This window comes from Pelodiscus sinensis, chromosome 2, assembly GCF_049634645.1.
Source record: "Pelodiscus sinensis isolate JC-2024 chromosome 2, ASM4963464v1, whole genome shotgun sequence".
NCBI classification, from domain to species: Eukaryota; Metazoa; Chordata; order Testudines; family Trionychidae; genus Pelodiscus; species Pelodiscus sinensis.
The window spans coordinates 97,063,364-97,088,296 of NC_134712.1; the positions used below are offsets into that span (position 1 = coordinate 97,063,364).

At 42.9% G+C, this 24,933-nt stretch overlaps 1 long non-coding RNA gene across 1 annotated transcript in view; it reads right to left on the bottom strand.

Moving 5' to 3' along the window:
* The window catches only part of LOC142826751 (uncharacterized), a 108,272-nt gene that overhangs the window by 76,630 nt on the left and 6,709 nt on the right, over window positions 1-24,933 (bottom strand). The window contains exon 3 of the long non-coding RNA XR_012900983.1: window positions 17,809-17,903. This is a non-coding gene — a long non-coding RNA (uncharacterized LOC142826751). The remainder of the gene's footprint in view (window positions 1-17,808; window positions 17,904-24,933) is intronic.

Consider the following 24,933-nt stretch of genomic DNA (forward strand, 5'->3'; position numbering starts at 1 on the left):
TTAGACTTGCAGAGGCAATTACAGTAACCACCAGTTGCCTGCAGCAGCTAATCAAAGTGATAACCTGCAAGTTCTCAACTCCCCATGAGACAACCCACTTGCCTCCAGCTGATGAATGCCAAAAGAGCAGCACAGGCCCAGCAGTAATGACACTGTCATCTAAGGGAAGTTTTTAACTAACCCATAGTTTTTTAAAGACTCTATTAACATCTCATAAAAAGAGGCTGGGATAAAACATTCTCATCAGAATTTTAAAAGGAAAAAGCCAGCACCGGAGTGGATACCTGTTGTAAAATATTAAACTGGTATTGTCTGCTGATAGTCTTTTGTCCACTTACATTGCTAAAGCAGATGAAATCATCCCAGGGTGGTCTTCAGAGTGTGCACACCAGCACGACAATATCTCCTTGGAACACATCTATGCTGCACCTGGCAGGGTAATTTCTAGCTTGGGTATAGGTGTACGCACCAGCATGGATTGAGCTAGTGTGCTAAAAATAGCAGAACAGCCATGGCTCAGGGGGTGGCTCAGGTTAACTACCCACAAACATACCTAGCATCTTAGAGAGGATTGTACTCAGGTGTCTAGCTCAAGCTGTTGCCTGTGCCACCATGATTATAGTGTAATCTTTAGCATGTTAGCCCAATCAAATTTAGCAGGAGCATGTCTATGCAAACTGGCTATTTCACCACCCAGCTGCAGTGTGCATGTAAACTCCCCAAACCAGGAAAAGCACATAAGCACATGCTTAAATTTAAGCAAATGTGTGATTCCATTGACTTCAATGAGACTGTACACTCCCTTAAGGTTAAATACATGCTTAAGTGCTTTGTTAGGTTGAGGCCATTATAATGCAAAAAAGTTAATACGAAGACTTGGGGTGGTCATTTTGAGAAATATTTCATGACCGCATTACACTGCAAGCTATATGGAGAGATAATTGAAAGGTTTAAAAAGTCCACATTTAAAAATGACCCACAGTTATTTGTTGATTGGGAGATATGCAGCAAATTGTTAGGATTCCCTCCGATTTTATTATATAACCCATCTCCTGAGTTTGTTATATGTTTACTGCTCAAGAACGGGAATGTATTTGTTAATTATGTGACCCTTCCCACAACTTTCTGTTGCATGAATGGCATAAAGCAACATAAAAGACACACCCCATATTTTCATTTTAGCACAACTGTATATTCCAAAGAACTGAATGTAAGAGTTTATAAATAAACCATGTGAACAGGTTTGGATGCTGATTCTAAAACCTACAGTGGATTCAGTCCCATAGAGTAGATAAGCATAAATAAAAGAACAGCTTCATCACTTTAGTAAGTTCCTTAAATGTACTACACAATCACACAAGCCACACATGTGAAGAATTTCTCAGTGGTTGCACTGATATTCTAATTTTATTATTAAATCTGAGGTTTCTCTTTAAGGCTTCTGGCCAGGTTTTGACATTGGAATTCAGGATATTCTAATTAGGCTAGCAACCCAAAGGAGATGTTTCACTAGACTTTTTCAGAGTGAGATGAATCCAGGAGGACTCCACCATTACAGTCTGCAGGCTGTAAGTTGAATAAGTTAGGTTAGTACAATTTCCTATCCGTGTTGCAGCATTGTCCAGGGAATGGATTCATGTTCTGCTATTGCCTGGTCTCATTAAGAAGTTAGGAATTTTTTTAGTCATGTGGGCTTTTTTTTTTAACTGTCACCATCTTCAGCAGACTGTTTGTGCCTTGAAGGACTGTGCTTCCAGGCAGGTCATCATGATGGGAATCAGCCATTATTATTATTTGTAGTACGGTAGAGCCAAGCGCCCGAGTCAGGTCAGGCCCCATGGTTTTGGGCATTTTGCAGATCTTCAGTAAGAGGCAGCATAACTAATTGTAATGAACCAGGCTTCTTTGTGGTGATCAAAGGAAGATTCGTTTATTAAAGTTACTCTGCAAGTAAAGGGCATACTCACTACAGCTGCAGAAAAAGCAGGGAATAAAATAGTTTTAAAGAACTCATAGGAAAATATACCTTGTAATTGTTAAGGATTGAGCATTTAGTACTGAACAAAATTACTCGCAATATTTGGCCTTTCTTAGAACCTTCTTTGAATTCTTGGTAGAAAGAGGTTACAAGGTCTTTATCCATTTTACTCCTGCTCTTCAAGTCTCAATTCCAGTGCATAAGCCAATGAAATGTTTCCCATCTCCTTGCATCCCAGGGTTCTAACTCTCACAATGAGACTTTAAAAATATTTACATAAATAACCTGCCTCACACCCACACCTACTTGAGATCAGATGTGTGTGTATGTGTAATTTATTGAACTACATGAGAGAAAGAGACACAATGAAAACACATTGTGGTATGGTGTAATATCAAAGTTTTACTGGCAGGAGTTTGAGATGAATGCATTACACACAAGATATGAAAGTGTGAGTGAGCTATACACATCTCATGCAAGAACCAATGCAATAGTCACACCACAACACATAATCTTACTATAAGTTTTAGAAATGTGCATCCATCTGTCTGTCCGTCTGTGAATCCATTTATTCAAGAACTCCTCCTAAATGGTAAAAGCTAGGGCCACCAAATTTAGTAGGCAGCTTTGTCTTATCATAACTTAAAGGAAGACTTGGGTATGCCAGGACAATAGGATGTGCTTGGAATTCAATTGTTTCTCATAAAATGGAAAAGGAGGGGGTCTGGTAGGAGGGAGGTATATGGGAAGGCAACAAGGGGCCAGAGATGGGGAGCAGGATAGCTATAACCCTATTGGGCCAGCAGGGGTAGGAAAACGGACAGCTATCTTCTGTATATTTCACAGAGTTTGTGTGTCTGTTTGTCTATGTGTCACCTAGCCTCTGGATTTGCACCCCTTTCTCCACTGTGCCCACTGCAGCTGGAATGGCCAACGACAGGCACTTTTCACCTGGCCCCAACCTGCTGCAGTGTGAGAGGGCTGGGGATGTCCTCTCTCCCTGAGCCAGCCTACATACTGATTTTAGGCCAGTAGATTTGCATGTAGGGGTGGAGGTGCTGAACTCACTTTTTGGTGGGAAAATGAAAATCTTTTCCCCACATTTAAAAAAAAGAAACCTAATTGGTGGCTATGTTGACCTGCTGAGAGGTTTGAAATTTTAGAAGCACACCTAAATGTGATGGATTAATAGACAGGAGAGTGGATATAGCAGTCAAAGTTTCATGACATATGCACCTTATTATATAGCTATTACACCCATCATCTGCCAATATGTGATTTGAATGAAAGACAACCAGGTTGCACAGACAGAATTGAGGGCCAAATCTTAACAGTGGGATTGTACAGGCTGCAAGTAATAGTAAAATGTTCCCTCCAGAGTCTTTATTACTGATAATGATACATAAGCAAGAAAAAAAAACAGCTTGGCTTTCAGAACCAATTTAGAACAAAAAATCTGATGAACAGAGCACATTTGATTGGGAGTCACTGATAAACACTAAACAAGAAACCCTGCAGTGCCAGTTTTTATGGATACTTTTCAGAGCAAAACCTGACTTCAAGCTTGCAGTTTGTGCAGACTATGGAGTAAAGTATCCTTTGTATACTGTATAAGGAACAAACCTACTTAAACAAAACTATTAAATATGCTTTAAAATGTGATTTCCTCTAGCAGCACAGATAGATGTCACTGAAGAAAGGATACCAACTGTCAGTTTTATACTCCCATATCTGTAGACTTCAGATGATTATATGTAATCAATAGTTATAGCATCATGGTAATAAAATTATAGTACTTACATTTAATTACACTTACTTTCAACTATATGCAGCTCCATTCAGAGCTACTTCTGTGTATGTTGCAGGTGGAAATCTTCATAAATTAGCAATTCCCAGAAGAGGGGAGGGAGGTCAAATTTTGGTTTTCAGAATTATGCCAGGCAAGCACGTAGTTAAGAAAAACTTGCCATTTATACCTATCTATTTGATATTGTCCTCTGTGGGTGTTTTTGAAAGAGTGTATCTACCTTTCTGAGTACTGCAAAACACACCTCTGCTGTTCCCTGTTGTTCTTGTCCTTATTTTTATACTAAACATAGCCCAATCATACATGTAAATATTTATTTTACTGAACTTAATGCCGTTTATTCTCATGCTGATTTTTTAATTAGCATCTCAAATTAGTAGAATAGTCTTTGGCATCAGTCATAAGCCAGGAACTCATACTTCTGGATCCATGGTTGTTTGTAACTCCATCAAGGTGCTGTTTTGTATGCCAACATAAAAGTGGCCTCCAATAAATTTAGTCTCTCCTCTTAGGAGCTTCTTCTCATTTCAATATTCCTTCTTACTCTCTTTGGGTACGTCTACACTACAACGGTAATTCGAACTAACTTAGTTCGAATTACTTAATTCGAACTAAGCTAATTCGAACTAACGGATCCAGACTAAAAAACTAGTTCGAATTAGCGTTTTGCTAATTCGAACTAGCATGTCCACATTAAGTGGACCCTGAAACGGGGTTAAGGATGGCCGGAAGCAGTGCCGGCAGGGCATCAAAAGCGTGGAGATGCTGCCTCAGGCTAGCCGAGGGCTGTGCTTAAAGGGACTCGACCCCCACCCCGGACAGACAGTTCTCAGGGGTTCCCCGCTTGCAAAGCAGTCCTGGCTTGGAGTGCCCTGAGTGCCCACACTGGGCACATCACAGCACTCGGCCATCAGCCCGGCTGCACTTGCCACAGGCTGCCATCAGGGGAGAGGGGGCAATTGGGGGGCTGCAGGAGAGCTTCCACCCCCAGAAGCCCGCAGAGCCAGCCCAGTCGTCCCCATCGGGGGCTTGTACACCATTCCTCCCTCACCTCCTTCCACTTACCCTTCCCTAGCCCCCCTTCCTGATGTACAAAATAAAGAAAACATGTGGTCTCTTTATTGAACAAAACTCGGGGAGACTGGGAAAAGGAGGTGGGAGAGGGGAAGAGAGAGGATGGGAGAGGGGAGGGCAACTACAATGATCAGAGGTTTGGAACAGGTCCCATATGGAGAGAGGCTAAAGAGACTGGGACTTTTCAGTTTAGAAAAGAGGAGACTGAGGGCAGATAGGATAGAGGTCTATAAAAGCATGAGTGGTGTGGAGAGGGTGCATCAAGAAAAGTTCTTCATTAGTTCCCATAATAGAAGGACTAGAGGACACCAAAGGAAAGGAATGGGTAGCAGGCTTCAAACTAGTAACAGAAAGTTGTTCCTCACAAAGCAAAGAGTCAACCTGTGGAACTCCTTGCTGCAGGAGGCTGTGAAGGCTAGAACTAGTACAGAGTTTAAAGAGAAGTGAGATAAAGTGATGGAGGTTGGGTCCATGGATTGGTATTAGCCAGGGGGTAGGAGTGCTGTCCCTGCCCAAAGTTTGTGGAAGGCTGGAGAGGGATGGCTTGGTCACTGTCTTCGGTCCATCCCCTCCAGGGTCCCTAGGGTTGGCTGCTGTCGGCAGACAGGCTACTGGGCTAAATGGACCTTTGGTCTGACCCAGTACTGCCATTGTAAGCTCAGGGCTCAGGGTCGGGGGTCTCAGTGGACCACCTTGATTTTCATGCAAACCTGCTCCTGGGTGGCCAGGCTGGCAGCTCTCCTGCCCTAGACGGCCACTTTCCTGTGCCTAGTGCGGAGGTCGTGGATGAGGTCCACGATGTCCGCACTAGACCAGGAGGGTGCCCGCCTCTTGCGGTCCCGGGCAAGCTCCCGGGAGCCGCCAACCTAGTCCCAGGAAGAGGGGGAGGGCTGGTGGACATCGGGTGGCTGGCTTGAGCCGTGCCAGGTGCAGGGTCTGCTGGCTGGGTGCTGGCAGGCTTGAACCTGGCACGGGCATCGTAGCCAGCCCGTGCCCCTTTAAGGGCTCCGGGGCCGGGAGGGGGGCAATAGAGTTTCCCTGGTGTTGGCCAGAGTGGCCACCAGGGAAAGCTGGGGAGGGCTAGCCTCTCACTAGTTCGAATTAAGGGGCTACACACCCCTTAATTCGAACTAGCTAGTTCGAACTAGGCTTAATCCTTGTGGAATGAGGATTACCTAGTTCGAACTAAGCGCTCCGTTAGTTCGAATTAAATTCGAACTAACGGAGCGCTGGTGTAGCGCCTATGAAAGTTAGTTCGAACTAATGTCCGTTAGTTCGAACTAACTTTGTAGTGTAGACATACCCCTTCTTCCCTGTCCTCCCCATGCCTTCCTGTTTTACTTTTTTCTACTGTTCTTTTCTCTTTACTTCCAAAACCAAATTCCAGAACAAGTTGTCTCCAGAGCTGGATGGCTCGCTGAGCTTTTGATTCCTAGAATCAATGTTGAGGATACTGTTCTAGGCTGAATGGTATGTTTACTGGTATAAATTTAGCTACATTTTTAATGGCTTGTTCTTCTTTGTTTTTCCTGGTTAAACACATGTTATATTAATTTAGATGGACTATATGGGCCAAAGATGGTAACATAATCCAGTCACTGTCCAATACTAAACAGTGGTAAACAAGATTCAACTCTAGTACGCAGAACATTCAGCCTGCTTCATACTATGGCAAACACAACAACAAGAAAAGATGGGAAAACAGCTTTTGTACTGTAAAGTATTTTAAAAGGCTTTCATTTTACCACCATCTTTTCTTTTTTCATAGTTTTTAGAAGAAAACTCCCTATGGTTGACAGTCTTTTAGTGCATATCTACACTATGGAGAAGATTCGCCCTCCGGAGGTCAATCTTCTAGCATTTGATTCTGTAGGTTTAGTGTAGACCCCCAAATCGAATGGTGAAGACAGCTCCTACTAGCATGCCATACTCCTAATTCTTCGAGGATTAAAGGAAGCTGATGGCAGAGTATGCTCCCGTTGGCTTCCTGCAGTGTGGACACAGGAGCGGCTTGAGGCCAGTTGTGGCAGCTGGCGCCCCAGGCGGGATGCACGATTGGCGCCCCTGCCTGCAGGGCTGATAAATGGACTGATGTCATCATCAGGCGCCCCGGGCGGCGGCGCTCTAGGCAGCGGCCGAGTCCTCCTATAGCCACGGGCCGCCCCTGTGTGGACGCTGCCATGGCTCAGCTTAAGTTAACCCGAATCCAGCTATGCATTTTGCATAGCTGGATGGCATATCTTAAGCCGATCTGCCTGGTCCAGTGTATACCTAGGCTACAAAAGTACTGAAGATGGTAATAGCTCTCCTTCTGGGGAAAAGATAAGAAATTTAGTTGAGATGGACTGGAGAGGTGGCAATGTCATCTTGGCCTCTTTCTGTGAAAAATTATACTGAGGTGTCCTGCTCCCCCACTGCAACTTGAGACCAGTTCTTCTATCTGCCACCACTGAGAACAGCTTAGCTTCATTTTCTTCAGATTCCTCCTTGAAGTATTAAATTCCCCTTCCCACTTTTCTTCTTCAGACTAAATAAGTCTAGTTCCCTCAGCTTCTCCTCCATAAGTCATGTGCCCCAGCTCCCTTATCATTTTTGTTGCCCTCTGCTGGACTCTCTCCAATTTGTCCACACTCTTTCTGTAGTGAGGGGCACAAAACTAGATGCAGCATTCCAGAAGTGGCCTCACCAGTGCCATATAGAGGGGAGTAATCACTTCCCTTGTTCTGCTGGAAGTGCTCCTACTAGTGCAGCCCAAGGGTGATTACTGTCGACTCATATTCCACTTCTCATACATTGTAATCTCCAGGTCCTTTTCTACAAAACTGCTGCTTAGTCAGTTGGCCCCCAGCCAGTAGCAGTACATGGGGTGCTTCTGTCCTAAGTACAAGACAGTGATCCTTACTGAACCCCATCAGATTTCTTTTGGACCAATAGAACACTCAGGACTCTATCTCTACCCTCCAGCACATCTATTTCTTTCCCCAGCTTAGTGATCCGTGAACTTGCTGAGGGTGCGACCTATCCCATCATTGAAATCATTCATGAAGATGTTGAAAAAAATGGCCCCAGAAATGACCCCAGAAGCATTCCTCTTGATACCTTCTGCCGACTGCACATTGAGCTGTTGATCACTACCCGTGGAGCCTGACAATCTACTAGCTTTCTATATATCTTATATTTCCATTTATCCTAGCCGTACTTCTTTAACTTGCTGGCAAGAATATTCCAGGAGACCATATCAAAAGCTTTTCTAAAGTTAAGGTATATCATGTCCACCACTTTCTCCATATCCACCGAGCCAGTTACTGCATCATAGGAGCTAATCAGATTGGTCAGGTAGGACTTGCCCTTCATGAATCCATGTTGACTATTCCTGATCACCTTCCTCTCCTCCAAGTATTTCACAATGGATTTCTTGAGGGCCTGCTCCATGATTTTTCAAGGGACTGAGGTGAAGCTGGCAGGTCTGTAGTTCCCTGGATTCTTCTTCTTCCCTTTTTAAAAAGGTGGGCACTACACTTGCCTTTTTACCATCATTGAGGACCCCCAGATCACTGAGGGTATGTCTACACTACAAAGTTAATTCAAACTAACAGCCGTTAGTTCGAATTAACTTTGATAGGTGCTACACATACAAACTGCTAGTTCGAATTTAATTCGAACTAGCGGAGCGCTTAATTCGAACTAGGTAAACCTCAGTCCACGAGGACTAATGCCTAGTTCGAATTAACTAGTTCGAATTAAGGGCTGTGTAGCTCCTTAATTTGAACTAATGGGAGGCTAGCCCTCCCCAGCTTTCCCTGGTGGCCACTCTGAGCACCACCAGGGATACTCTTCTGCCCCCCTCCTGTCCCCGGAGCCTTTAAAGGGGCATGGGCTGGCTACGGTGCCCGTGCCAGGTGCAAGCCTGCCAGCACCCAGCCAGCAGACCCTGCACCTGGCATGGCACGAACCAGCCACCCGCTGCCACTCAACCCTCCGCCTCTTCCCGGGACCAGGCTGGCGGCTCCCAGGAGCCTGCCTGGGGCCGCAGGAGGTGGGTGCCCGCCTGGTCTAGTGTGGACATCATGGACCTCATCCACGAACTCCGCACTAGGCACAGGAGAGTGGCCGTCTAGGGTAGGATAGCTGCCAGCCTGGTCACAAAGGAGCAGGTTTGCATGAAAATCAAGGTGGTCCAGTGAGACCCCCAACCCTGAGTCCTGAGCTTAGAATGGCAGTACTGGGTCAGACCAAAGGTCCATCTAGCCCAGTAGCCTGTCAGCTGACAGCAGCCAACACTAGGTACCCCAGAGGGGATGGACCAAAGACAATGACCAAGCCATTTGTCTCGTGCCATCCATCTCCAGCCTTCCACAAACAGAGGCCAGGGACACCATTTCTACCCCCGGCTAATAACACTCCATGGACCCAGCCTCCATGAATTTATCTAACTTCTCTTTAAACTCTGTTATAATTCTAGCCTTCACAGCCTCATGCAACAAGGAGTTCCACAGGTTGACTATTTGCTTTGTGAAGAAGAACGTTCTGTTATTAGTTTGAAGCCTGCTACCCATTCATTTCATTTGATATCCTCTAGCCCTTCTAATATGGGAACTAATGAAGAACTTTTCTTTATGCACCCTCTCCACCCCACTCATGCTTTTATAGACCTCTATCCTATCCGCCCTCAGTCTCCTCTTTTCTAAGCTGAGAAGTCCCAGTCTCTTTAGCCTCTCTTCATATGGGACCTGTTCCAAACCCCTGATCATTTTAGTTGCCCTCCCCTATCCCACCCTCTCTCTTCCCCTCTCCCACCTTCTTTTCCCAGTCTCCCCGAATTTTGTTCAATAAAGAGAGTTTCTATTTTTGAAGACACGTGTCCTTTATTTTGTACATCAGGAAGAGGGGTTAGGGAGGGGTAAGTGGAAAGAGGTGAGGGAGGAATGGGGTACGAGCCCCCGACGAGGAGGACTGGGGTGGCTCTGCAGGCTCCTTGGGGTGGAAGCTTTCCTGCAGCCTCCCGATTGACCCCCTTCCCCCGGATGGCAGCCTGCAACAAGTGGAGCCGGGCTGATGGCCGAGTGCTGTGATGTGCCGAGTGTGGGCATTCATGCTTTGCTGTCCCTCATCGAGTTAGACATGCGAGCGGGGGACCCCTGAGAACTGTCTGTCTGGGGTGTGGGTCGGGTCCTTTTAAGCACAGCCCTCGGCTAGCCTCAGGCAGCAGCTCCACGCTCTAAATCCTAATCTGATGCCCTGCCGGCACTGCTTCCGGCCATCCTTAACCCTGATTCAGTGTCCACTCAATGTGGACATGCTAGTTCGAATTAGCAAAATGCTAATTTGAACTAGTTTTTAGGTCTAGATGCACTAGTTCGAATTACCTTAGTTCGAATTAAGTTAGTTCGAATTAGTGCTGTAGTGTAGACATACCCTAAGAGTTTTCAAAGATAAAGACCAGTGGCTATGCAATCACATCAACCAACCCATATTAACCTCCCAGGAGATCCTGGCCATCAATTTCCTGGGTAGTTAAAGTCTGCTTTTCTGAAGTCCAGTATCCACATTCTGCTGCTCTCCTCTCTTCCTTATGTCAAGATCCTGAACTCCACCATCTCATGGTAACTGCTGCCCAGGTTGCAACCTACTTCTACTTCCTCTAGCAATTCTTCCCTCTTTGTGAGTAGCAGATCAAGAGCAACATGACAGCTACTTGGTCCCTCCAGCATTTGCACCAGGAAATTGGCCTCAGAACTCTCCAAAAACTTCCTGGATTGTCTGTGCACTTCTGTATCGCTCTCCCAGCAGATGTCAAGGTGATTGAAATCCCCCAGGAGAACCAGGATCCGTGATCTGGAAACTTCTTTTAAATGTCTGAAGAAAGCCTCATCTATTTTATCCTCCTATCGTCTATTGAAGATGCTCACCATGACATCACTCTTGTTGCTCTCACTTCTAACTTTAACCCAAAGACTCTCAACAGGCTTTTTTCCAGTTTCATACTGGACCTCTGAACAATCGTACTGCTCTTTTACATACAGTGCAACTCCTCCACCTTTTCTCCCCCATCTATCCATTCATGACAGTGCTCCGGTCATATGAGTTCCCACAACAAGTCTCTTTTATTCCAATCACATCAAAGATCGCTGACTGTGCCAGGACTTCCATTTCTTCCTGTTTGTTTCCCAGTTTTTTTGTGTTCATGAACATGAATAGGATTATTCTAACTACTGGAAGATATGGGCCACTGTTTAGGTGTTCAGAAGACAGTCAACATGTCTCAAGAAATGGCCTATAGATTGTTAAGTGTCAGATAAGGAAATAACATGCAGTCAGAGAAGCTGGGTTGTTTTCCCCACATAGTCTTCTGTACATGAGTTTTTGTCTTTTTTCTCCTTAACTTCAGTTAAAAACAAGGTAATCACACCATAATTATAGCTTTGATCAGTTCTCAGCTGAAGGCAAAAATGATTCTATATAGGTCACTTGCTGATGCATAAAATTATCAAAACAGACTTACATCACAATAATAGCAATTTAAAATGGTCTGTGGTACAAAAAAATCTCTCAACGGCTGTTTCAGGTATTGTCACTAATGGCTGATTATGTATAAACTATGTTTATAAATTATGTTTATTGTGTTATAATTAGTACTGCTAACAGTGCATAATATCAATAAGGTCATTAAATATGTAAATAATAAATAATTGTAATATTAATGCCACTAAGCAACAATGCTTGACAGCATCATGTATATTCAGTCAGTCTCAGACCATATTTCTCAGCGTTTTAGCAGCCAGACATGGAACAATGCCAGTCACTAGTTTAATGAACATAAAGACAAGTGCAGAAGTTGCAGTCTTGTTCAGCAGTTGGTTCAAAAGAAAAAAACAAGCTAAAGAAGACAGAATATTCAAGGTGGAAAAACTATACAATGAGGCACATGTGTCTGGAAGAACTTCAAGGTATGGCCGTCAGAACCAACATGATTCTATATATTCCTCCTAGACCTGGAGAATAGGTAAAGCAATAACTTCCATTTGTAATATCTGAGCTGGTGATCTGGTTAGTTTTAAGTTTGTCTTGAACTATAGCTGGAATGAGCCTTTAACTGCTGATTTGTGGAAGAATAAATAAAAAAGAAACAATCATTAAAAGCTAAGTATCTGATTCCATGACACATTTGGTATAATTCCTGTACATCAATTTAGCAAGGTCTCTCGCATTTCCTAGTGGGATTTTCATAGTCCATGCTGCATTTGCCAGATTTGATTGTGGCTAGAGAGGCAAGATAAAAATAAAAGCTATTTGCAAATTGTTGGTCACCCTGTGGAATCACTGTGCCAGGTATCCTGATATGTCAGCTCTTCATGTATAGTTTTGTGAGGTGGGCAAAGGTGCCTTGGTACTTAGCTGATAATTGTGGAATGTTTGCATTACTCAGTAACTCTATCTCAAAATTTTGATTCATAACACGCAGATAATGAAAAGTGTGTGCTGTGAAAAGGTCTTTGATGCCACTTTTTGGCATGGGCAAGGAGGCACATTAAGAGGGATCATGAGTTTGGCATGGGATGCTTCAAGCAAACTGGATATTTTATAACTTCTTCAATGTGAATATTAATTCCTGACCAAACCTGCATATCCCTGGTCCTGTGTTTCACTCAGTTATTCCCATGAGCCCAAAATAATTATTTTTGGCATTCAGATCTCAGTGCTGATGGTACTATAGGTCTTCCATCTCTGAAGATCAGACCAACTATTCTTCATAGAATGATCAGAACTTTATCTCTGTGGCAGACAAACATTTTTTTCCTTTTGCCAATCAGCTGTTTTAATTTCTAACAATGTGAATAATCTAAAAGCATGCTTAGATGTCATCAGCTATCTAAAAATGTTTTTAAAAAATGAGTAACTATTTCAACAAAAACATTTCAATTTTTTGTTAAAATAGTTTAACTTTTGACATTTCCCCACCAACTTTAATTGAAACCTTTAGCTCTGTCAATTTCTTCTCAGACAAAGGTAAACTGGACATGACTAAATTAATTATACTTGAATAATTTCTCCATGTTCTCAAGCCTTACCAGAAGCAATCTGCTGACTAGATCCAGGATTTCCTAGTCTGTGATATTGGTCATAATATTGCATTTTCTAGTTACAACATCATACTCTGTAGCCTACCGGTGCTGCTGCAAGATTATTTATGATTGCGTTGGAGGACTCATGGTCAGATTTCTCTAACTTTTCTTCAATGTGCACACTGATGGAAATAATCACAGTTTATTTCCATGGGTGTGACACACCTGGATGTATAAAAGACTAATTTCCTTTCTTTTGGTAGCACACTTCCTCATTCCATTTGGATACTTCCATTTACCTCCTTTCATGTGACCATGTGGTTTCATTGACAACTCGTTGCTTCATAATAGAGAAGGCAGAATCTTGTTGAAGGGCCCACAAACTCTGGGTCTCTCTTCAGGAGCTGTCTGAACGGTATCAAAATGTCAGTAAGATATGATGTAAGAGTGATTTGGTAAACAACTGTCTCTGAGAACTTTTCCAGTTCACACCTCACATTCTCAAGGGATCCTGTCTGATCTTTTTGTTTTTTCACATAGCAATTTAGAAAAAGTTTTACAGAGGCCTGCTAAGAATGCAAACCCCAAAGATACATTCATAGGTGGAGAGATCATATATGGATCAATGCCTCTGATATATATTTTATCCTCATCACACAGTTGGAAAATTTTGTTTTCTTTAACCATTTGATTCCCTTAGTACCATCCTTCCTCTCTGTTATAATCGCTGCCAGGGCAGGACCGAGCCATTCCAGCACCCCGGGCAGACAGCTTAATTGTGCCCTGGGTTGGGGGAGGGCGCATGCGCAGCCCCACCCCTGCCCAGCACGTGGGAGAGGGCGCGCGGAGCTGGAGGTAGCAGGATGCACGTGCCTGGCCCAGACAAGCCCAGCTACCACCGCTGGCACGCAGCCTGGAGCTGCCCGGGACGGGTTGAGCCTGGTCATACAGGGCCCCGCGGCCGTGGGGGGAAGGGCACTGCTGGCCTGTGCTGCGGGGATTAATGCTGGGTGGCTCTGGGAGCTGCTGCAGCCTGCGATCTGGGAGCCGGGCACACGGCACTTGATGGCAGCTGTAAGGGGCACTGTGTGCCCCTTACAGCTGCCATCAGGTGCCTCCCATAGGTTGGCACCCCAGGCAACTGCCCGGCTAGCCCATGCCTTAATCCAGCCCTGATCACTGCACTTGTCAGACAATGATGGCCTATATCTATTCTCCTGAATCTATCTATATAATAGGGAAATACATGCCAACCTAATATTTCACAATCCTTTTCGTGACATGGGATCCTTTGGTTATGTCTACACTGGCGGATTCTTGCGCAAGAATGGCTGTTCTTGCTCAAGAACCCGCAGAGAGTCCACACTGCCTGCCTGCTCTTGTGCAAGAAGATTTACAGTACAGCAGAGGAAGACAGGGCTTCCTGCCTATGGCTAAAATGGCCATCAGAGCTTTCTTGCGCAAGAGAGCATCCACACTGTCATAGATGCTCTTGCGCAAAAGTACATGGCAGTGTGGATGTGTTCTTGCTCAAGAGTTCTTGCACAATAACCCTTGTACAAGATGTTCTTGCACAAGAACCTGCCAGTGTAGACATATTTGAGTGTTCAAAGGCTTTTTTTTCTGACCCTGAACTGATTTCTTGGCTGTGGAGGCAGGAAAAGGGAATAAGGGAATTTGTGTACAGCCATCTTGGTCTTGTTAACAAGAAAGCAAGAGTCAGGCTAAGTCTGTGGCCTGACAACGCGAAATCTGTAATTAGACGCTGCCTTCGCCTCTCGCCTCCATACGGAGATAAGGATAGAATGCTGACTCTGGTAGGGACCTTGAGATAAGGAGCATCTGGGTGGAACTAAATAACTGTTAGCCATTGGTGTTTGTAATGGGAAGGAGACTAATTGTTATTGTTATTATATTTAATAGACAGTATATAAACTGCTTCATAATTGCTCGTATTCGAAGATCTGCCTCGGTGAGGGGGGACTCCCCCCCCTGTCCGAACCAGTTTTTCCCTTGCTGCAGCTCGTAATAAAACTGCCTCTGGCTATTTGTTGCTTACAAACTCAGAGTGAGGACAATGTTTTCTTCCACATGGCCATCTTGGCTTTTCTAGTCCATTTCTTATTCTTTTGCCCTTTTATGAGGAAATGTGTCTATCATGGAAGATGTTTCCAATTCTCCAGAAATATTTTGCTGCTGGCACAAAAACTTGCATGGAGATATCCAAACAACCACCAATGCAACTAGAAAGCCCCTTTCTTTTGCCCTGGTTTCCAAGCCTCCACAATTATCTTAGACTTATCCATAAATGCTTCCATTTTTTTTTTTTTTACCAAGACCCAGCCTCCCTCCCTACTCCAAAATTCCCCCCTCTCTTTCCTTTTAATTCTCTCTTTTTCATTAGACTTAGGGTATGTCTACACTTCCACCCTAATTCAAACTAGAGAGTCTGCCAATGATGGACTCATTAGCAAGAGTCGCGATGCCATTAGCATATTTTCTACTGATGCTTTTTGTGCAAGGGATTTTTGCGCAAAAAGAAGCAGTGTAGCTGCTTTCGTTTTTCACAAACTCCCCCTTTTGCTCAAAATCCTTATATCTCTCCTGCTGGAGGTGGGGGGGGGGGGGGAGGGAGCTTGCGCAAAACGGAAGTGACTACTCTGCTTCTTTTTGTGCAAAAACCTCTTGCGCAAAAAGCATCGGCAGAAAATATGCTAATGGCATCGCAACTCATGCTAATGAGTCCGTCATTAGCATACTCTCTGCCACAAAAACTTGTAGTATAGACAAAGCCTAAGAATATAAAGTGCACTGTGAGGTAGTACCTAAAATTTAAGAAATGCTGAAAAATAAGTGTAACCAAAGGCTCCCTCAGCACAGTGAAGACATAGAAGAAGGGGCTTGGAGAGGTGGGGACTATATAAAGGGAATGGGTGTTTTTCTATATAACTGCAAAATGGTCATGCTATTCAAACACCATGAATTACCTTCTTAAGGTCTGTCTTGGTTAAAAAGTTATGTACGGGATGTTCAGCATACACCCCCTGAAGTCCACTTTGCTTCAAATCCAGACTCTTTCTGGTAAGGTAGCTCAGCCCTGAATCCTGCTTCCTCCATCCCTGTATCTCTCAGTCTGAAGTACACTTCCACCAGGTTTGAAATTACTGGCAGAAGTTGAAAGCCAGGCCAGTTTCAGCCTCCAGGACAGACTATTAACCTTTCCTACCTTGGTCAAGTATGAGATTTGTCCCTCCATCGCACAGGATTTCATAGGCCTTTGACCATTATTTCATTTATATAATCACTTTCCTATTTCACATATTTCCATGGGAGATGTATTGTGCAACAGCCCATAGTCAGCCCTAGCTGCAACTCACAGAAGCAGGGATTATGCTGTAGAGACTCTGCCTACACAGGAGAAATCTAATAAAAGGTTCAAGTTCTGCATGCACTTCCTTTCAAAACTCCTGCTGCCTCCTTGCACTGTCTGGGTGCATCTACACAGCAGGGCTTAACTCGAAATAAGCTACACAAATTGAGCTACGTTAATTGCCTATCTTACTTCGAAATAGCTTATTTCAAAATAGGGAGCATCTACACAGCACTTATTTTAAAATATAGCACTCTTCCTCTGACTTCCCTTATTCCTCATACAATGGGGGTTACAGGAGTGGGAGTAAGAAGTTCTCCAGCTTGACAGTATTTTGACACTATTTCAAAATAACTGCCTGCTGTGTAGATGCGGACTAAGTTATTTTGGAATAGCGCTAGTTATTTCAAAACAGCATTGCAGTGTAGATGTACCCTATTTCATTGTATCCATGGCTCCCTTAGGCCATGTCTACACAGCAAAGTTATTTCGGAATAACGGCTGTTATTCTAAAATAACTATGCGAGCATCTACACAGCAATTCCATTATTTTGAAATAATTTCAAAATAACGGATGGCATATTCCGACTTCTGTAAACCTCATTCTGTGGAGAATAACGCCTATTCCAAAGTAGCTATTTTGAAATAAGGCATGTGTAGCTGCTCCACTTCTGCTATTTCAAAATAGCTCCTCACCAGGGCCATTCTAAGTTATTCCTCCTGGGGCTTGAGATAACATGTCCACATTAGGGAAGCCTGCCTAGGACTAATTTTGAGACTTCTCTGCTGTGTAAACATGCTATTTCAAAATAAGATATTTCAGGATAACTATTCCAGAATAGCTTGTTCCAAAATAACCGTGCAGTGTAGACATAGCCTTATAGTCTACTCAGAATTCTATGTTTTTTTTTATCTTGGGTTGAATCCAATGGTGAAATCCAGTGATACGTGAACAAGCTGCTCCTTAAGTTATTGTTTAAAAGGGGAGTCCAGAGCTGGAAAATGACCTTCAGACAGCTCAATCTCATTTGATATTTTATGCCCCAAATTTGAGTGGATTTGAATTTTTAGGTACATTCTTAGAATATCCCTAACTTGCAGTTAAACAGTGAGTGGTATAAAGGTAGGCAGAGGTTTTACTTAATATTTTTTCTAAAATACTGGGTACATTTATCAGTAGAATAGATGCGTAACTTTCATTTTTAATTCCAAATTCTCAGTTTGAAACCCTGAACTTGCTGCTTCTGCATCCAGCGATCCCTACTAGAATACTACCAATCTGAGAAAAGGGCTATGAAAGTTAGCAACTTACCTAAAGTTGTCCAATGGAGAGTACAGTTAAGGAAGATTGGCCAAATCCACAATTGATTGAAACCAGCATAGCTTTACCGAAGTCAATGAAGCCAAAGAAATTTACAGCAGCTCAGAATCTGACCCGCAATCTAGAATTAACACTGAAATAGGATTCCATCATTTAAGAGCCAAGATATAAATGCAGATATTTCCAGTAACTTACATTCACACAGCACGTTGCTTTCTCAGTCATAGATTTTTCTCTGAAATTTGCTTCACTTCACTGCATATCACTCCTGAGATGCATGCAACCATTTTCTAAACAAAAAGAAAAGCTAATTTTAATACAGGGGCTGCTTGATCCCTCAAAGCAGGTCAAAGTTGGGATAATTATGGGTATCTGACTGATGTTCAGATGCTTACATTCCCCGATGAATCTGTAAGTAACTCTATGTGATGGAAATATCTCACATTATTCTTCTGTTTGCCAGCTTGCAATGTCATTCCAGATGGCAAATACAAAAATAGCATGAAAAAATTCCTTCTGAAATGCAGGCTCTAAAAGCGTTTTGTTAGTCCTACAACAGATTTTCCAAAATGTTCCAACTGTCCAATCCTTATTAGCATAAAACACCCCAACAGGACTGTCTTGTAAAAACTTGGTTACAGTAAATTTCTGACAATTTCATTTCATTTCATTTTATTACTTATTAAAAGTATATTTGTTTCTTAACCACCTCATAAGAAACCTAGCACTGCTTGGGTTTTTTTTTCTTTTCTTTTCCTTGATGCATAGTAGGAGTCTCTCCAGAGCAATAGAATTGTAAAGGTCTCAGTTGTTAACATGAAAGTGGGACTGCTTAAATTTGATTACTGTGTTTAATGAAGTGTCACATTTATTTACAAGATGACATGATGAATCACATTACAGTTATTATAAATCAGCTTATAAGAATGGACAAATGGTTCAATAAAGCGATGCATTTACAAATCTAAGATGAATGCTTTTGGGCTTGTTGTCATATTCCCCCTCCCCCTCTAAAAAAAAACGGTAGTGTTTGTGCTTTAGCCTAGGAGCTAAATTGCCAATTTGCTTTAAAAAAAACTTTGAATTTTCTGTCATTTGCACTAAACATTGTATCTCACTGGCCAAAAATGTTAGATCATTCACATGGGCAAATCCAGTTCACCTCAACCTACACATTACAGTAAAATAGACATGTATTCAAAACCCCACTCCCTCCACAAACATACACAAGATTAACATATTTTCTTCTACATCCCATGCTATATACCATACTTCCTGCCAATTTCCTTCTGCATGTCTTCTCTCGTCACAAATATACAAATCCTAAAACTCCTAAGACTATCTATCTGATCATGCTCAACCAATCTCAAGAGCATAATCTTTTTATTAAAATAAAATTTCATCTGCATGTCTCAGAATGTCACTGTTCAGCACTTGCCCCTGTTCTCCTTCTCCTACAACAATAGTGGTTTGAGTTGCTCAAAGCCTGAAAGAATCAGGAACTAAATAAAAAGCTCTCCATTCTCTGCCCTCCCACCCTTGGAGTCTTCATTAAAAAGGTCTTAGTTCACTTCCAGATCAAGGGAATTGGCTCATTTGTGTGCTGCAACCTCTCTCTGCCTGAGTGGCAAAGGAATTTGTATAAAACATTTTTTTTGCAGCACATTTCTGTTTACTTGTGTTTGCCCTGCAGAAATGCTAATGCAGGTTCATTGCATTAAACAGGCCTGATCACGTTTGAGTGCACTCACGTATGTGTGGACTGAAAAACAGTCAAATATTGTGCGGGGTAAGGGCTGCATGTTTGTGTGCATGTATGTGTATTTGGAGGGGGAGGAGAGGTCAGATGGGGAAAGCTTCCAAGTGGTTGAACTTATGCTTTCATGCCACATCTGCATTGAGCTCTCTTGGAGTGACAGGTGTACAACGATGCCACATAAGCTGCCAATATGTTATGAGACCATGGTAACAATCGCTCATCTCTGGGGAGCTGTGTGCTCCCTCATTCTTCACAAGGAGACATGAAAGAAATAATTTCAGGTGCCAGGAAAGGAACTCTGATAAAAGAAAACATTTCGGCTTTCATGGCACTGGAGTTTGCCCTGAGGCAACAGCTTTGATAAAGAAAAAGTGTCTCTTTCTTTACATTCACAATTAATCCATGATTATCTACAAGCAATCCTTTGGCCTGTAGGATACTGACAGACATTGTGTTCTGTACACTTCACCTCCGTTTTCCCTGCCACGTGCATCTATTGTATCAGACAAATCTTCAAACCCTATTAAAGCTAAATACAGCTTCCCGCCCCCCACTTTGGGGAAGTCATGTAGATATCTCATGTTATCTGTCTAGACTAGCTATTATTAGTTAAAATATTAACATTTCTTCAGTTGTATATTTGAGAAATATAAAAGGGGGCTATTATATCACATGTGAAGGGTGAATCACACATCCAGTCAAAAGAAAAAACTGGAACACTTCAGAAAGGCAAAACAAAAATTGTCCTTTCTGTTATTCCTCTCTGCTTCCATCTACTTTCATTTGCTATTGGATTGATTTGATTGTATTGTGGGTATGAGATTGCAATTTTGTTCTCAAGGTTAAGCTCTGGTTAGGAGGTAGTTTGAAGTCATAATGCCACAGGACGAGTACTGGAGAGGTTAATATCTAAGGTAGACAGAATATCTCCTTGGGCTTCTCCATACATATTGAGGGTGCACACTCTCCTCCAAGATTTCTCTTCCTGCTCAAATAGAGAATTTTTTTTATCCCACCCTCCACTCTGCCCATCTCCATCTGCTTTGGGAGCATCCTGCTCACAAGAGACAAGAGACCAAGAAAGCAGTCCTTGTGACCCCCAGAATACAGTCACCACAAGGAAAGATTCACAGTCAGACAAGGTTACAGGCATCTTATGTTCTTTTCTGCCATGCCTGTCTGTGCGGGGCCTGCTCTCAGTCTGGCCTTTAAATGTTACAAGTAGAATCTGCTTCTACATAATTTCTCTTTACTAAAGAGCATGGCGCTTTTAGAGTTCATGCGCATGATGGACTGTACCTGGGGAGGATGGCTTGTGACCATACTGCGCACCAGACTTGTAGGCCCGTGAATACACACTCTAGAATCTCACAATCTGCTGTAAGACTAGAAGCACCCAGAAGCTTTTCTAACCCCACTGGCTAATTTTCTAACCCCACTGGCCTGATTTTCTCCCTGTTGTGTTTGGGACTCTGGAGCTGTACAACAGGCCTCATTGTCTCCTAGGTTATGTTGGTTTCCTTTGACACAACCCTGGGATGTGGGCATTAGAGCTACTTTTAAAACAGGAGACTTAGGGTGAGTGGGGATGTCTCGAGAATGCAATGATCCAGTGCCTAGCTGTGGCTTCATCTTAAGCCAGGTCTACACTAAAAGCAAACATTGAATCAAGATATGCAACTCCAGTTATATTAATTACATAGCTGAAATCGATGTACCTTGTTTCAAGTTTCCCTGTCATTTCCGCAGCAGGAGGCCAACAGGAGCAAACCCTCCCATTGGCTTCCCTTATGCCTTGCACAAGCAAGAATACCAGCCACCAGTAGGGACACCTTCTGAGTTTGATTTAGTGAGTTTTAACTAGACTCGCTAAATCGAACTGCAGAAGCTCAATTGCAGCAGCATTGATCTTCCGTTTAGTGAAGATGGGGCCTTAATGTTACCTTCCCTTGGTGGTGATACATCCATAGAACACAGTAGCCCAATACCAATAGCTGTGGATCATACCTGTTGTGTACCCTTCTATAAATGGGAAATATTTACAGTAGCTTACCCCACCAATTATTTATTTTATACCTTCTACAGATTATTTCCTTCATTAAGCAGAATAAATTGACAGCCCCCACTACTAATTTCACCATATTAACTAAAGAGAAAAGCATTGTGGCCTAACAGAAATTAGGTGACCTCAGGTAAAATTGTGGCCTCGTTGAAGCCAATGGGAGCTTTGCCATTGACTTCAGTGGGAATAGGGTTTCACAACTGTTTTCTATTGCCAGCCCCATCTCTGATTTGCCTAATCTCTTAGGACCACATATTTAAAGATATTTACGTGCTCGAACATGAAGATAGGCAGCTAGTAGCATTTTAAAAAATGCTTAAGTGCTTAGCTCCTTGTGAAATCAATGGGGTTGGGTGCCAAACTGCCTTTGAAAATCTAGTAAGTGCCTAGATGCTTCTTTAGGAGGCTAAAAACCTTGTAAAAGCTGTCCTTACAAATGTGTTCACTAATATGGGACCTCAATTGCTTGACATCAAATCCGAGTTTCCTAATTTCAGAGGAGCTGAAGACCCAAAATTAGGCCCCTATGTGACTTACTCTGGGTACCCCCAAAGAGTGAATGGGTATTGAAAATGCAAGCCTTTACTTCTCTATACCTCCGTTTTGCCATCTGAAGAATAGGGATATTTTTTCTTCGTCGCTTTTGTGAAGTGCTTTGAAATACATAGGTAAGCGCTAAGAATCATTATTATTATATGTTTTAGCCATCACATTAAAAAGTGAATTCTTTCTTCTCATTTATCTCAGTCAAGTTGCTGATTCCCCATCCTTAAGCATGTGTCTTCTATTCAAGTTATATTCTGCAGTTTTGCAAGAGTCAAACCACAGAGAACGCTTTCTCCCAAGAGAAAATGACTTTTGGCAATACTACCTACCTCCTGGGGTACAAATAATTGAGCAATTTGTGCAACAGAAGAGATACAGCACAAGCTAGAGAAATCATCTTCCTCAGAACTCTTAAAAGAAACATATTGGGAAGATTTCAGTTACTATGATTATAGAAACCTTCTCTTTCTGTTTCCTTTCCCCCCCCCTTCTCTGTCTATATCCATCTATCCATATGGATGGATGTCTCTTTTTGTTTATCACTCTCTCTCTCCCTCCCTTGCTTTTTGCATCAACATGCATCCTTGTCCAGTTTTATGTTACTGTCTTCCGACTAACCAACCAGCAACGCTTTTAAAGATGGGTTGATTTATGGAAAGGAATAAAAACAATCTGAAGGATAATAACAAACAGATTGGGGGGAGATGAAGGAATTATCAAGGAGCAAAACCAGAGCACGGTATTGCTAAGTTATATACTGATCACTCTCTTTATCTAACAAGCAGCTGCATAAAGCTAGATAGTTTCCCCCTCCCCCTCAAAAAAATAAAGCTAAGGGAAAACAACCCCACAAAACCAGGCTTCAGTTTATATGTTTGTACATGTTTCACGGGAGGGGGAAAATCAGGACATTGTGAGCAAACTGGCTCTGCAACCGATCGACAAGGGTTTATTATTCTGAGCAGCACTCAATCAAATGTGGCCCCTATGAACAGAGAGTAATGTTGGCGAATCATCCTGGGGGCTTTTTTTCTGTGTGTGAGTGGTATCCATCTGTCAGCTGTCAGTGCCAGTGAGAGATATACAGGGCTGTCACTTCTTGTCAGCCAGCATTTGTGAGGCCTTTTGCAGCTGCTACACAACACATATTGTCCTTATTGAAGGCCGGCAAGGAGTCTTGGAGAAGATTCTGCGAGACAGGATGAAAGGGGGGAGGGAAGAGAGATGTCAGGGCTACTCTAGGAGAACAGCTTTGACCCATCAAAGATTCAAGTAAAAGCTTAACATTCTATTCTTTGCAGAATATTAATGATAATGAAATGCAGCTAGAAAGCTGAGTTAGTAATATAGCTGTATGCTCTGTGTATGGAGACTCCAGCGGCAGTATTCCTTTTGGTCACTATGGAATCTGTAATAACAAATGGAATGCATGTATCCCTAAAGGCACGTCTACACAGCAGGGCTAAAGTCGAATTAAGCTATGCAACTTGAGCTATGTCAATTGTGTAGCTGAAGTCGAAATAGCTTAATTCAGCTTTTGGCGCTGTCAACACAGCAGGAAGTCGAAGGAAAAACACTCTTCCTTTGACCTCCTTTATTCCTCATAAAATGAGGATTACAGGAGTCAGAGTAAGTAATCCTCCAGCTCACTATTATTTCGAAATAACATTAGTTATTCCAAAATAACACTGCTGTGTAGACATAGCCTTAGATACCACATCTGAGGAAAGGTGCAGGTTGTGATACATTCTGAAGAATCAAAAACACTGCTTTGAAGGAAATGGGCAGAGGGATGACTATCTTTTCATCTTCTCTAAGTTACACACACACAAAAATATGAGATTTACCAATTAACTTTGAAGGAGGTGTTTGCAGCTGCATTAGACTAAGGTTTGGGGTCAAGGCTGAATCAAAGCTCAGGTCTCAAGGCACTGAAAACTTGTCAACTGTATTTTCAAGATTTTGGCCCAAAAGTTGGAAATCTCATAAGATCAGCTGTCCTTGTGAGATTTCCTCCACCTTATGCTACATTAGAATTGGGCCCAGAAAACAAGAACTTTTCCAGCATAGGATCTGACACAGGGTCTGATTCATAAGGATTGTTTGGTAGCAAGGATCTCTCTCTCTCTCTTTCTCTCACTCCCTGTCCCCCACCCCCCGGCCCCGAAATCAAATAATTAAAGTGGTCCAAAAACTGTGTGTAGACCAGGCCTAAGCAGCTTAGTCTGGCACAGGATAGCCAGCCTTTTTTCCAGAACAAAGTAGCCTGTAATGATGCCAAGTTAGGGTGACCATATTTCTTTATGCTGAATATGGGACACCTGGTAAAATTACTCATCTTCAAGCAAGTTCAATGACAATTAATCAGAACTATGCAGTACAAACGTTCAAATTAACATCAAGTTGACTGAGCTTCTCTTGTAAAGAAGTACTGCGTAGCACCCTCTTTTCTTTAAGGTCTGCACAGGGAGAGGTGACACACACATTTCTGTACACCTCTCTCACGTGGGTGTGAGGGCGGCTGACCAACCAGACTCAACACAGTGCTCTCCATCTTCCATGCCTGACAGAGCCCCCATTTGGACCCACCTCACCTGGTACCTGGAGCTGTGTCTTTTGAAGGGGACATGCAGGGTCACAGCACTCCTACCACCTACCTCAGATTTCTGTGAGGGTTCAGGTTACAACATGGCCAGCAGCAGCCTTTCGGCACTGTGCAGGAGGGAAATGATGTAAACTGCTGCCAGGAAGGTCAGAGATAGGAATTACTTGGCCCATGTCTTTTCAGAAGTCATAACTTCCCTTCTCCTTCCATACTCTGCTCCCCTGTGGCTAGAAGCAGCTTGTCCCTTCCTGTCCATGGAAAGTCACCTAATATCTCCAAGCTCCTGTTGACCACCAACAGAACCCAGCTATCTCCTGTTCCCTGGCTTCAGCATGGGCAGAAAGGTGT